This window comes from Ornithodoros turicata, unplaced genomic scaffold, assembly GCF_037126465.1.
Source record: "Ornithodoros turicata isolate Travis unplaced genomic scaffold, ASM3712646v1 Chromosome11, whole genome shotgun sequence".
Lineage (NCBI taxonomy): Eukaryota > Metazoa > Arthropoda > Arachnida > Ixodida > Argasidae > Ornithodoros > Ornithodoros turicata.
In genome coordinates this window covers 3,749,656-3,765,639 of record NW_026999295.1, presented here as the reverse complement: position 1 = coordinate 3,765,639, position 15,984 = coordinate 3,749,656, and positions in this window count along the sequence as shown.

Here is a 15,984-nt window from a genome sequence, read left to right as displayed (position 1 = left end):
TTCAAAATCGATCCAGTAATTACCGACCAATAAGCCCAAGTGTCTCTCACAGAAAATACAAGGTGCTGAATAGGTTGTATCCCCTCATAAGTGTCATGTTCTACCAACCTGCCAAAGTTTTATTGTTCTATCCAAGACGAGTGCCTGATCATTGATAATGGCTTCTCCTGTGACTTGTACTCTTCTTGCGACACTCTCACAGCCGTCTCCTGGCGATGATAAGCCGTTCCATCCTGCGATGAATAGTCGCATCATCCCATGCATATGAGTTCATCACAACAATGCTCATCTTGATGATTCTGACTGTGGTGTTCCATCAACCGGGGTAATTTGGGGAACGCAGAATGAAGAACACCACACCGTGAGAACCGGACTGCTACATTTTTTAGAAGGCCTAGCTGTGCTGTTAGAGCAGAACGTTGGTGAATTGGATTTATTTATAGCTTCTGTGTGATAGCTTCAAACTGGCTAGCTAACGGTAGCTTTCCTAGCTAACTAGGTAGCTCTCCTGCTTGATGGCAATACACACAGTCTTCTAGAGAGTGTTGTTATCTATCTTGTAGGACTGGCTTTTAGGACGCTAAAGCTAGTGTCTGTCCAAAGGGGACTACCTCCATATGTAGTTCTCCGGCTTGATGGCAATACATATATATGTTGGTTGTTGCTTGTCTGTGTAAAAGGGGCTAGGTTTCGCTTGTCCCATCCTACTGATGACAATACGACGACCTCCATAGTTAGTTCTCTAGCTCTCCTGCAGTTAGTGTCAGTGCAAAGGGGACTACCTCCATTGGTAGTCCGCCTGCTTGATGACAATACACCTGTAGCTCTCCTGCTTGGTGACAATACAACATCAATCTGATCTCCCTTTGGATCGTTGTTATTTTGTATGTAAGATACCATACCTCCTTAGGTAGCTCCTTAGGACTGCCTGCCTAGCACTAGTTTATCCTGCTCTTCGTTTTTTAGGGCGAGAGCAGTACTATTTTTGATGTGTGATGTGGACAAGTTTTCGCTTGTGCTGTCCTACAGTTGGCAATACAAGGTAGTTCTCTTGCTTGATGACAATACACGGAATCTGATCTGCTACTGATATCTGACACTTGATACCCCATACACCGATAACTGATATCAGGTATTTTTGCTGTTTTTTCGCAGACTAGGCCTCGATCTGAGTTTGTCGCACCCCACCTCTCCCAGGAGAGTATATCTCCTCCATGCGGCGCTACGTGTGTCCTATCTTGGTGAACGCACTTCTACGTGGACTGTTAAACGTCTGTATAAGTCCCTCTTGAAGCTACTCCCCATGCCTCCAGCGGCTGTGGGCCTCGGTGTGCCCCGCCTGCAGGTTGCTTGGCGTCTCCTCATCGCGGGCTGGTTGGACGCACGTCGGGCTAGCGTACAATGGCGCTTGGCACACGGCGTTTCACCACTTCGGAGTCGTCTGTCTCGGTTCGGTCCACTCGTTTCTGTCCATTCTGTGTTTGTCACGAGACTGCGTAGCATGCGTTTCATCAGTGCCTTGTGCCCGATATGGTGTGGCACAGAGTTGAGGTCCTGCTCGGCGTTCCCCGGATTCGGTGGAGTGTCATTCAAATGCTCTTCCAGCCTCCCGTCCCGCATTGCGATAGGAAGCAGTTCCTTCTTCTGGCAGTTGAACAACAACAACTTTATTTCAGGATAATGGGTGGGGAGTTTCATCGCCGGGGGCGATACTCTCCCCCACTGCTGGAGGTGAGATGGCAGTTGAGATGAACTACCAGATGTGTATTTCTCGCTGCATTGCAGCACAAGATGACCGCGTCCGTAGTGTAGCAGAAGTGTTAAATCTTGTTCGGGCAGGGTTTCGTCAAGCTCTTCGTAGAGAGAGGGTTGTGCTGGGAGCTGTGCACTTCGCAAGGCGATTTCAGACATCTTCGGTCCTCTTGGAAGATGGTAGAGGTACGTACGTGCTTCACTTTTACGTGGCCAAGTAGAGTGTGCCGTTATCACATAGGCAATTTTCCGCGGGTCTTCCTTCGTTGCAGGGTGACGTCCAGCACACATATTAACCTAGAGATCGTATTCCTGTAGACTTGGCATCTGCGTAGTCCTAGTGTGAAAGGTTAGAGGGAGCCAGTCTGTGTGGCTAGTCTTCCGCTTCGATGCCAATACATTACTTTCGGAAACAGGAAAAAGAGTAAGGGAGACCCAGGCCCGCCCCACACGCGGTATCGCAGACCTGAGCCTCGAAGAGAAAGAAAAAGCCAAGGATAGAAGCAGACTCCTTAGGTAGGGTTAGTAGAAGGAAAACGGGGAAAAAGAAATAAGGAAAGGTAGAGAGTGAAGAGCGAGGGAAACCACAGCCAAGGGAAGGGACCAGACTACATCAGCGGCGTTTATTTTTTTATAAATAGTCATACAACGTGACTAGAAATAGCAACAATACAAACAACAGTACACAGCAATGCAACGGGCATTGCGAAAAAAAAAGAGAATGAATGGTTAATTACAAATACTAATGCGGCGCAGGGGCAATACAAAATCACGACCCTTCAATTGAGTTCATTTATGTTAGATAGATTAGCTTTACGTATCCCTACCGCCGCACCCGTCCGCATCGTCCACCCCTCCCTCATCTGGAAAGATTTCAAATCTCCCTTTCTTAAATGATACTTCCACCTGTTATACAATTATCCGAGCTTCCAGACTCACCAAACCAGGCACGAGGCCCCCCGCCCCCATCGTCCACCTCCCCATGCCCATCTAGGTCCACCTAATCCCAGTACGTGATAAGGCAAAATCCCTGTGGAAGGGGAGTTGTATGGGCGGTCCGTCCCTCGGAAGTCGTGGTACTCGCGCACCACACCCGTCTCCGTACACACCCCTCCTCTCCCCCAGCAATGCACAACAAAAGATATACCTTTGCTTCCAAATCATCCCGAGGTCCTCGGCCAAGACGAAACTGCACCCCCAGTGCCCCCATCCACGAGACACCTACTGAGACATTCCTGTTAAAAGAGAGAGAGAGAGAGAGAGGGCAACAAATAGCATGGGACCTCAGAGCATGACACCCTCAGCAGTTGAAGAATTCATAACAGTGTTCGGGCCATATGGGGAGCGCCCTCACCTGGGGGAAATAACGGGCTCCTCGGGACTGCCGGGAAACCGTGGGTGGCCTGAATCCAAGCGCTACCCTAGCGCACCTTTCCTGTAAGGCTGTGCTCCATTTTCTTTTTTTTGCAAGCATAGTGAAAGTACTTTAGAGGGACCACAAGCACCTCTATCCATATAGCCTTGCCTCTTTTTTTTTAGGCTCAATCTTTCCACCCTTTCTGAAATACCGCAGATTCCCTCCCCCGCCTGGCCCTAATCACAACCGGAGCCCCGCACGTCCTCCCCCTAGCCGGGCGGCCGGCTGAGGCCTCACCCCTAACTGCGCAAAGACTCCCTGCGGTACCACACGCAGTGTGCCAAAAAAAGAAACGCCGGATCGAAAGAAAAGCTCGTTCGCAATGCTTACGATGTCTCTTGGGGGGCTGTAGAGCCCCCTCCTTACTCATGAGGAACGGTAGTCTCTACAGATCCACTGGGCAACCGAGGACCACCCCGAGCTCGGCCCTAGGGACCCGGGTTTTTCACCACTGCAGCAAGTAATGCGCCGCATCTGCATTATTTTCACCACAGGTACATCGACCAGTATTCCACAAGGCAAAGCGGTGGAGATACGCCGCGGAACCCCCATGCCTGGTCAGCAGCTGGGTAAATAGTCAGGCTCATGTGGAACACCAATTTTCAGATTTTTGATCAATTTCTTAACCCAATGATTAACCCCACTCCATTTATTCTCCAACGCTCTCCCATTCCTTTATAGTGTTTTTAGTTATTCTTATTGCCCAAGGGATTTACTCATTTTTGGCTTCGTTGTCAGTTTTATCAGCAATGTCATTGCCTAATATTCCGGAGTGTCCATATACGAAATGGAAATACAACAGCGTTGTATCCCCTGCAGTCTTAATTAATTATTTCAGGGCCTGGACCCTGCTATTGGTGTGGGAGGGGTTCCTCAATGCCTGTAGCAGAAAGAGGCTGTCGGTATATTCATTTACAATTTCCCCCTAATCTGTTTTAAATTATGTTCCTTATTGCAATATGCACTGCATCCAAGTCTGCCTGAAAAACCGACGCGTGCGGCGGTAGTGCAACTTTTCCAAATTGTGTAATCTGTCCCCCTCTCATCAAACAAAGCCCTGCACCAACCTTGCCATTCCCCTTGTACCCGTCTGTAAACAAAACATACCCGTGTTCTGAAACCCGACATTTTTTGTCATATACAATACTTATACTATCTCTCGGGTGTACCCCCATATACGATACCCCAGATCAATCATATCTGGTGAGACCGTCATGCCACCAATCGTGACTTGCCTACCAGACTGCCATAATCTAAAGTACACCCACTCTGTCCATGCTCTGTTCGTTATAGGTAGCACATTGCTAATGACCGGAGGGATATCGTTAGGAACAGTATTATAACCTTTACTCATTTTTAGAAGAGGAACAACAACAGAAACTTTATTTTGAAATAGAAAGTGGCGAGGTTCATCGCCAGAGGCGATATTCTACCCCATTGCTGGTGGGGATGTGGGGAATGAAATAATGGGCCCGTACACAATAACGATCGAAGTCCAATGGTGTCCAGAAATGTCAAAAGAGCTTTGAGCGCAGATCGTTGCGGGGCTGGATTGGGCCAGGGACCAAGCAATTTCGGTAGCGAGAAGGGGGGCAAGTGTCCAGCTGACTAAGAGACTCTGAGAGTGCGGTTCGGGAAGGTTGGTAGTGGGGGCAACGAAGAAGAATGTGCTCCAGAAGAGAGTTTAGAAGAGGAATTCTCTGAATAGCCTCCAGTGTCCTACTGATGTGTGAATTATTTTTGTCTCTGTACCACGCCCCCACTCCGTATAGTATAATTATCGCCAAACATTTTAGATAGAATTCTTTAGATAGTTGAAATCTATTGCTGTTACCCATGCGACAAATTCTGTTTACCTGGACTGTTAACGCTCTATTACGCATGTTACGCTAATCATCTAAGTGCGGCAAGAAGCTGAGTCTGTCATCTATCATAACCCCAATACTTTTATTTGTGAAAGAAATTTAATTCTTTCTTCCCCAAATTTAACCACGGGAGGTCTTCCCACATATTTATTCCCTTTTGCAACGAGAATTGCCTTGATATTATTTGAGTTAAATTTCGTACATCTACTCCGTCCCCATTCTCGAATTAAGTCCATAGTAATTTGAACTTTATTCTCAATTTCCCTATGTGACGTTTCTCTAACTGTAGCATTCACATCATGAGCATACGCGACCATGTGCACCCTGTCAGGGAGTGGAAGCGAAAGCAGTTCGTTGACTACAGTATTCCTTAGTAAAGGACTCAATGGTGATCCCTGCGGGCAACCAGCAACTCGATCAACTTCCACGTCCCCTGTGCTCGCTCGCCATTACCATATATGTTCTACCCACCAAGAAAGAACAAATTGCTTCCAACAAGTTTATCGGACAGTTGATGGCCGCCAGGTTGGTGATGATATGCCTCGGTCTCATGCCTGTGAATGCTTTTGATACGCGCAATGCCAGAAGCACCGCACGCTCACCCACTTGTCTAGCGTTAGCGAGCAGATATATCATCCTGTCCAATGCAAGGGTACAGGATCTGTTGTGCATAAACCCGAATTGTGAACTGTTGAAAAAAATATCCTTTGTTAGAACAGCTTCTAGTCTTCTATGGAGAAGCCTTTCCTAAACCTTCCCAATCCCTGCAGATATGCTTATAGGAATAAGTTCCGTCGGGTCGAGTATAGCCCTATCTTGCTTTGGTATTAGAATGACCTTTCCAACCTCCCATCTCCGTGAAAACATGCCCATTAATGATCCATGTAAGAAAGAAACCATGTATTCTCTGCATTGTTTCCAATATGTCTATCCCAATATAGTCCACCCCCATATCAGCTGACCTGTTTAAATATATAATGGTATCGTTAATTTCATGAACACCGAACGGCCGTCATAATGCCTATCCCCCTTTTCCACCTATCCTTCCCCATGTCCTTACCACCATCATACCCCCCTCCCCAAATCAGTTCGCTCACTGCATAGATCGCATTCAGAATAACAGTACAGCTTTCCCTAAAGTCCTTAGTTAAAGTGCCGTCACTTTTACGGATAGGTGGAATAAGCCTAGTCTTATTGTTTTCCCCCTTAACCTATTTAAAGATGCCCACAAAGGGATTGGTCGTCATACTTTTAATGCTGTTGTTAACTGCTACCTCCTTGGCCTTAATTATTTTTTCCTGACGTTCTTTAAATAGTCCAAAGTATTTCACCTTAAGGGAGATTCTATCCGTCCCTTGCTTTTTGATATTGTCTACGCACTTACAAAAAGGTGAAATGATTTGCTAAAGAAACTCTATTCTATTGACTCTATAGACACATTAAATACTCTATAGAGACCATATAGAAATTATTATGAGATCCTGACGTGTCTCTACCGATTTCTTACGGAATATTGGCCACCGTAATTCTATAGAAACTCTAATGAGCTACTAATGAGAGAGTTTCAATCGCTTTTCTTTAGAATTCCTTTACAGGTGTGTCGTGTGCTTTCAGCGCCATAAATGTTGCATGCAAGCACATAAAACAGGCATATGAGGAACAAGCTTTTTATTTATACTACTTTTGGTTGCATTGAGAGCAACAAGGAAGGGCTCCTCTTCAGTTGAGTATCTGATGCAAAAGGGTATCTTCCACATCTCTCTCCTGAAAAGACAAAGCGCACGTACATACATAAAAATGACAATGATTGCAACCTACATTCACAAATATTAGCTCAAGTCTAGACATGACGTCGATAAACATCCACTCTTGGTGCTATAGGAAACAAAAATACAAAAAGTGAGCTGCATACTGCATGCATTTTAAAATGCAAACACAAACATGGATACAAAACATGCAAAAAACAGGATTATTTTCCTTCGGTACAGCGGTTGATCTAAAACCTATGGTGGGAGAACTGATGCAGTGTTTGCAGGTGGATTCTACGTCCAAGCAGACTTGCTATTCCATGCAAATTCATCATACCATAAGGGAGGTAGTCCTTGTTTAAACTAAGCCAATTTTTCAGAAATTATGTAACTAATGTACTTGGGCTCAGTCGAACACGTACACAAGATGGAAGCACAACCTTCACGTATATCAAATAGTCTTGTTGCCATGAAATTTGCCAAAATTTGAAATGACTGCTTGATCGAGCTGATTGCAGTTTGACTCCCAACGGCATTGCTACATATCTGGACCGCAGCCAGCTGTTACACCAATCAGGCGCAAATTTTATTCTAAGCACTTGGCTCTCAAAAGGAACTGGTAGTGTAGTACCTGCACTTCTTCCACAGTTTTGCCTTGCTTTCGTCATTGTAAAAGAAAAATCACACCATAAATAATGCTCGTGACGTGGTCCTATGAACAAGAATTGCCTCACATTCTGCTGATCTCGGTACAGCACAAACAGCCCCAATTTAATTTATCAATATAGTTAAGTAAATCTAATTAATGCATTTTAATTAAGTAGCTGTCTGGCAGTTCTAGGCTATCTCACACAAAAGATTTGCTTCCACGTCTATACTACCTCACACAAAATATTTGTTTACACCGGCAAAAACTGTATTTGTAGTATTGCATAAAATTAAACAACATTTGTAAGCAGGGTTTTGAAGGTGGCAACGGTTTGACCGAAGTCACATTCTCAGTACGTGACCTTAGTACATGACTACCATGTGCACAGGTAGTCACGAATTACTGTATGGCACCGAACGTACTCCCGGCGTCGGGAACTTGGCGCCCCTATCGCATGGCACCAGCCGCAGTAACCCCCTCCTGCACTCACGGTTTGGTCGCCGCAGGAGGGAGACCCCCACGTATAGCTGTGCGTGGCTGTCCCGTGTCTGGGGAAAGGGCGATCCTGGCGGGTGAGTGGACCCGGAGGTTGTTTAGGACCCTTCGGGGCCCCTCCGGGAAAGCAACATACCGCTTTGGCCCCTGCTTCCCATAGTCGGGTGGTCCTGGAAGGCCCGGTCAGGATTATTCAGTTAGTCGTCATCCACCTTTTCATTATTTTTTCTTTCTACCTTCTCTTCTACTCCTCCTTCCTCTTTCACCCTCTTTGGCGGTAAGGGTCAACCTCGTGCAGTCTTTCACCCTCTAGAAACTGCACTTGGGTATCGTGCAGATACACCTGTTACCATGCTAGGCATGGTCCCCTGTTGGGCTCCGTGGTGGGCGACAGGGTCTCTGCACTGAATAGCAAGTTTTCCTGTATGGAGAACAACAACTCAAATTACAATGATCGGAACCGGAAACGGTTCCGCACCGATGAAACAAAAAGGTTCAACTTCTTCGAAACCAATTCGGAGTCATGGTTTGCGAAGGTTATTGTTGTTCACTCTGATGAAGAATCAAAGCCACTTGGAAAAATGTCACCATTCGTTGTTGCAAACACGCTAGAGAAAACAATAGGTAAAAGATACAATGCGAAAAAACTGAGCACTGGTGATCTACAAGTTCAGATTGAGACAAAGGAGCAGAGTCTGGCACTTCTTTCACTAGGGAACATTGACGGCATTGCCGTGACCACTTCTCCACACAGAACCCTCAATACAATCAAAGGCGTCATTTCGGAAGATCAGTTGCTCTCGTGCACTGAGCAGGAACTTGAAGAGGGCCTGAAGGAGCAGGGTGTCATTTCAGCAAAGAGAATATCGATGAGAAGGGACGGAGAAATGATTCCAACAAAGCACATTGTACTCTGTTTTCAACTTCACAGTCTTCCAAGGCCGGATATGTAAGCTGCCATGTCAGAGCCTATATCCCCAACCCCAGACGCTGTTACAAGTGCCAGCGGTTTTGCCACGGTTCACAGGTGTGCCTTGGGCAGGCTGTCTGTGCAAAGTGTGCTGGTAAGGATCACTCTTCCGAGGCCTGTTCTAATAATGTAAGATGCACAAACTGTGAGGGTAGCCACCCAGCGTATTCCAGATCCTGTCCTTTCTGGAAGGAAGAAAAACAAGTACTCAAAATAAAGACAGAACAGAACATTACATACCGAGCGGCAAGAGCACAGTTAGAGTTCCAGAGGAAAGGAACTTTCTGTGAGGTGGCTGCGCAGGGGAGTGGCACCACTCAGAGTCTCAGTGGAGACCCAGCCTCTGGGCCTCCACTCCACACTCCCCAACACAAAGAGGTCACTGAGGTTTGCTCCTCAGTGACCACACAACAAAACAGCCAGGGGGAGACTGCCGGAGCCTCTGAGGAGGTGTCCGCAACTCCCTCCATTTGGGACGGGCTTTAAAAGCACCCGTCTCAAAATGCGACACAGAGTATGGATGTTGATGACGACGACTGCTTATGGCAGAAGTCGTCATCAAGTTTGCCAGGGTCCACTCCTAGTAAAGAGCAGAGAGGAAACAAGAATGGTGGAAGAGGTAGGGGCTCAAAAACAAAAGAACAGCAGCGGGTTCCTCCACCAAGGATACAGCCTCACTAATTATTACACACTGATGCACAAATCATTCTCACAGTCTTTACGTCGCTGGAGTATATGTCACTTCTTGCTCCTCCTCTTTCTCTCTACGCTTGTGATGAGTTCCAAGAGCATTATTCAGTGGAATTGTCGAGGACTTCTCCGTAATCTTGACGATATCGATGATATTTCTGAGAGACACCGCGCTATATGCCTTTGTCTCCAAGGAAAAAATCTAAGTCAAGAGACGTCGGTCCAACTACGTCGCTGGAACATTCATCGAAAAGACCGGATAAGCACAGGACGTGCTTCCGGGGTGTGGCCATCCTCACCACAAAAATGCTCCCTGTCGAATCTCTCTCGCTTAACACAAATCTTGAGGCTGTCGCTGTTCAAATATGTATCGGCCGTGTGGTAACAGTCTGTTCTTTATACCTGCCACCATCTCTATAAGTTAGTCAAAAGGATGTTGAAAATTTTATTAATGAACTTCCAAGGCCGTTTCTGTTGCTAGGAGATTTCAATGCACATAACTTTCTCTGGGGAAGCACAAGAGCAGAGGGCAGAGGCAAACTGTTGGAGAGAATACTGCTGTCATTGCCAATTTCCCTCCTCAACACAGGAGGAATGACTCGTGTTAACAGTGCTTCGCAATCATTTTCAGCCATTGATCTTTCTTTCTGTACTCTCTCCCAGAATATAGACTGGCGTGTGGACAACGATCCCTACAGTAGCGACCACTTCCCTGTGGTGCTCAAACTCCGCCTTCCATCTAAATCTTTAACTACAAGACCGCCCCGGTGGAAAGCTGCCTTAGCAGACTGGATGTCTTTTCAAGAGGAAACCTCTCAGTTGTTGGAATCGTTGCAGGGAATGAATATTGACGAGGCCAATGATTTCTTTGTGGACATGGTAATAAAGGCTGCCACTAAATCTATTCCGCAGACCACGGGTCACCTCCCCAGGCGTTGCAAACCCTGGTGGACAAATGACTGCGAAAAGGCTAGAAAGGAACAGAACCGTGCATAGGGTAGGTTCCGAAGGTATCCTACACCAGCAAATCGGCTGCTGTTCATAAGAGCCAGAGCTAAGGCGAGATGGATGCGAAAACAAGCAAAACGGGACTCTTGGAAGGGGTTCGTGTCTTCGTTAACTGCAAATACACGAGCAAAAGCGGTGTGGGACAGGATCAGAAAAATCAAAGGTAATTATACCAGCTTCTCTGTCCCCCTTCCTCAGAAAAATGTCGTTGTTTGTGAGACTTCTGGAGAACAGGCTGACGCCCTGGGTGAACACTTCCAGAATGTGTCGTCGTCTTTCCACTACATCAATGAATTCTTAAAGATAAAGAACTCTACTGAAAAACGCAAGATTGTGTACGACACTGATGACTGCTATGCCTACAGCAAACCCTTCAACATGACGGAACTTTTAAGAGTCCTGTCTGCATCAAAACAGACTGCTCCTGGGCCAGACCGTATCACTTACAGCATGTTAGAACACCTTGCACCAGCAGCTCAAGAATGCATGCTTTGTCTCTTTAACTCGATCTGGAATGAAGGCCGTCTCCCATCCCATTGGAAGGAAGCAATAATCATTCCTTTTTTAAAACCAGGAAAAGATCCATCTAACCCCAGCAGCTACAGGCCTATAGCGTTCACAAGTTGCCTGGGCAAAACCTTCGAACGCATGGTGAACAACCGCCTAATACACTACCTCGAAGAAAATAAGTGCTTAGATCGGTACCAGTGTGGATTTAGAACTGCATGCTCCACCACAGACCATCTGTTGCGTTTGGAGACAACAAATAGAGAAACCTTTGTGAGAAAGCAACATTACATTTCCATATTCTTTGATCTCGGGAAGGCTTATGATACGGCATGGCGATACGGCATTCTCCGCATTCTCTGCATGAATTTCGAATACGTGGCCGTCTGCTCCACTGCATCGCTGACTTCCTTCGGGAAAGAACATTCAGAGTCAGAGTTGGAACAACTCTCTCTCTCGACCTTTCGTGCAGGAAAACGGTGTTCCCCAGGGATCAGTCCTTAGTGTTACGCTCTTCATTGTCAAAATGAACTCTGTTGCCAATGCCATCCCACCTACTGTGACATATTCCTTCTATGTAGATGATATCCAAATGTCCTGTTGCTCTATGAGCCTGCCCAGATGTGAAAGGCAGCTTCAGCTTGCTGTAAAGAAGTTAACAAAATGGTCTTAGGAGAACGGCTTCAGGTTTTCACCTGACAAAACTGTCGGTGTGCCATTCTCCAGGGTAAGGGGTGCTTTGCCTGATCCCACACTCCAAATGAATGGTCAGGACATCACAGTCAAACACGAGCACAAATTCCTTGGCCTCATATTTGACAGCAAACTGACTTTTAGACCATACATAAGGCACCTAAAGGGAAAATGTATGAAGACCCTCAATTTACTCAAAGTCTTGTCTCACAGATCATGCTGCGCAGACCACGAGGTTCTACACCGCATCTACATGTCTTGCATTCGCTCGAAACTCGATTATGGTGCTATCGTTTACGGATCAGCTAGTAAATCTGTCCTTGATTCTTTGGATCCTGTTCATCATCAGGGTCTGAGACTAGTGCTTGCAGCCTTTCGCACATCCCCAGTTGAGAGCTTATATGCGGAGAGCAATGAGTGGTCCTTACGGAAACGCAGATTTTATCTTGTCTCCACATATGCAATGAAAGTAAAATCTTATCCAAACCATCCGACTCAGCCCTGTATCACAGCAACCCGGTTTCGACACCGTTTTGAGAAGAGGCCCTGTGTAACTCCTGCTTTCTGCATGCGGCTCGCACAGGATCTGATGGCTTCTCTGAGGGCACAATGGTCCTTCAGGCAAGTGGTGGGATCCCTCCATGGCAGCTGCTGCCCAGAAAAGATACATCTTTACTGAAATACAACAAACGAGAAACCCCCACAGCAGTGTTGGAACATGAATTCTAATCAGTTAGGGAACAGTTTGGAGACAATGTTGCCTTTTATACGGATGGCTCTAAAACGGCTTCCAGTGTCTCGTGTGCGGCAGTCACTGACATGTGCACCAGATCCTATCGTCTCTCCAGTACCTTCTCTATCTTTAGCTCAGAGGTTTATGCAGTGATCGTAGCACTGAACTTCATTTTACAATCCAACATTCAGTCGTCAATAATTTACACAGACCACAGACTGCCTCAGTTGCATCGAGGCAATTTGCAGCATGCAATAGCAAAAAAAAAAAAAAAAAAAACTCCTGGTTCAGCGGGCCCAACACCTATGCAGTAAAATAATCAACAGAGGTCATCAGTTAAGTCTTTCTTGGGTCCCCAGTCATGTGGGTATAGCTGGAAATGAGTGTGCAGATAGGGCAGCTGCTGAAGCACTATCAGCTGACACAACACCGTTTGAGATTCCGCACCAAGACCTCAGGGTAGTCTTGAGGAAACTAATTAACAGGCAGCGGCAGAGTAACTGGGATATGCGCCAACAGAACAAGCTCCATTTGATTAAAGTGCGAATAGGTCGTCCTCCACATGTTCCTACAAATCGCTTGCACCAATTGGTACTGTCCCGCCTGAGGATCGGCCACACAAATCTTACGCATAGATACTTGCTCTGTAGAGAGGACCCACCTGAATGTGCACGTTGCAGGCAACCACTTTCTATTCCCCACATCTTGATCACTTGCCCTACACATGAGCATCACCGTCGCCACCACTTTCAAGAGCTGTATCGACAGAGAACTTCTCTGCACCCAGCCCCCTTACTGGGCGATGAGCCTCTGGTAAACTTTTTTTTAGAGATATCGGGTATCTGAAAGAACTTTAGGTTTTCACATATTTCACATGATTTTAATGTTTTATCTAGTTCATTCTTGCTAATTTTTTAACTAGTTCATCATACCGCAGTTTTGGCGCATTATGATCCTCGTTGTCGCTGCGCCAGAAAACTACCAATCATCATCATTACCGAACGTACTGTCTACCAGTTTCATCAGAAATTTCTTGAACAGAGAAACAGCGCAGTATAACTTACGCATATAACATAGCTAAAATACAAAACTGCAATCCCATACCTGAGAACTTTTATAATACCTACATATCGAGAACTGGTTATGACTCAGTATGTTAATAGGTGTAATGTACCTTTGTCACACGAAATGAAAATTCTTGGTCCTGGACTTTAGGCGGAGAGCTCCGCAATGTGTTCACAATCTCGGCTGCAGTTGTGAGGAAAATGCAAAAGCACTACATGTTGCTACAGTTGTATCTACATTACAACACATATCGATTGTGTTCTGTGAGGTGTCCAGCTGGCACTTCAACTCCTGGTTTTCCTTTTTCTGCACACACGCCGCACGTCCAGGCAAGAAAACAACATATCTGTTCTCAGGCAGCACAGCGCAACGACCCAACGTCGGTGCGCCGGCTTCCAACCATGGTCCGGCATACGGTTTGCAACACGGTGATGTTAATGGTCCATTATCGGCAGCGTGTATCGTACCCCAACGATTTCCCGAGGTGCAGCCAACGCACACTTACGGGTACCTCCTACCCCTCAACAAGAGTTAATTTGCGCGATTTTTAAAAACAAAATCAAGATGTCACTGTAGAAAATTCTTTATTGCATCCTAGTCACAAGATACATGGGTTCTTTAATGCATCACTTCACCAGCAATGAAAAAAATGAGTGTGACATTGAAAGTATATAACCACCAGTCCCGCATATGTACTATTTACTTCACAAATATTCACTTAACACAGGTTGTATGGAACAGAGATAGAAGTTGGAACTCGTTGCCAGTTAAGTTAGACTGTTGAAAGATGGAAGTCACTGGAAAGGTTAGCCAGAACATAATTGTAGGCCGGTTCCACGTTAGCTCAAACGGGGAGGTCCAATGGACCTCCTGAATTTCCATGATTTTTATATATATTTAGACGCTCATTGCAGATGATGATCAACATTAGTAAAATCAATCCGTGCAATCTTTCCGTGCAAAAAATCGAGAAATCCAGCCTTGAATTCGATTGTTGCAATTTTGCCGTGTTTGCACGTGTATACATCCTGAATTTTAAAAGATATCGTAGTGCATTTTTTTGTGCTTTAGTATACCTACCTGCCAGCACTCCGAGCGCAAATTTAGGCGCACAGGTGCAATGCTGTACCGTACAAAAAGCGGCGAACATGCTCTGTCGCGCAGTTTTGTTCAAACTTCGACGCTTCTCGCTCTGGCTGTAGATATCTCCGACACGTTCGTACGTAGTGGGGCCATGTTCTAACGCGCTAATCAGCAGCATACGCCTTTGGAGAAGAAGTTTTTGCGTTAGATGAAAGGCCTAACATCGGGCCATATCCTGGCAAAATATATACAAAATCAAGTGGGACCTTTTTGAGAAATGCACGCGCAAAATCCATGTTTATTTCGAAATATGCCTAAACATTTGCCTATTTCAGCACATCCCGCTAGGAAGTATATGTAGGATAGATACATCAGATGAAAGAGCATTAAAAGCTGAGTGAGCTGATACCAAGTATTGCGATCAGGGACATCTATAGCCAGAGATATCAGGCGTCGAAATTAGGACAAAAGTGCGCGAGAGGGAATGTTAGACATCTTTTATTGCACACAGCGTTGCACCTGCGCGCTAAAATTTGCTCTCTGACAGCTGGCCTGTAGGCATAATCAAGCAGCATCAAAAAATTTCACAACAATATCTCTTAACACTCGGGAAGTACACGCGTGCAAACACGGCAAAAAGTTGAAACATCCGAATTCAGGACCGGATTTTCTCGATTTTTTTGCACGAAAGCTATTCGGCAAAAATGTTGATCATAATAGACGATGCGCTTATAAATATAAAAAATACTGAAGACCCAGGAGGTCGATGGGACCTCCTTGCCTGAACTGACGTGAAACCGGCCCGTAAATAAATTTCAAACGCAGTTACACGTAATAAAACGTAATGAAAATTGACGTGAAGTTTCTAAGCTACTTTAGAAATGTAAAAGGTTACCTTCAAGTTATATTCTACTCAATATATATACTTTTCAGCTCTTGACCTGTCTATATGGTTAATTCAGACCGTGCTGTCACAATGGGCGATTCAAGACGTTTCAAAATAGTCTTGATATGCAAAAATGATATCAATATCTGCTACGACAAAAGAAGCTTACATTTATAGGCTTCTTTAGGGAGGGGTTTGATGATTTTGATCTCGTAATAAGGCGCATGAAAAAGGAGCACAAAGCAAGTTTATGCTCTACGAGTTGTCCCCTACATACATATTGTAGAACCGTGCCAAGTTTTAATTCTGCTACTCAATGCCGTCTATCATTATCAATACACCGCTTATCGTTAAGATGCGTGATACCTGAGCTTCCTAATGCTCGGCTAGAACTTAATTTGTAACATTCACCGTGTAACAACG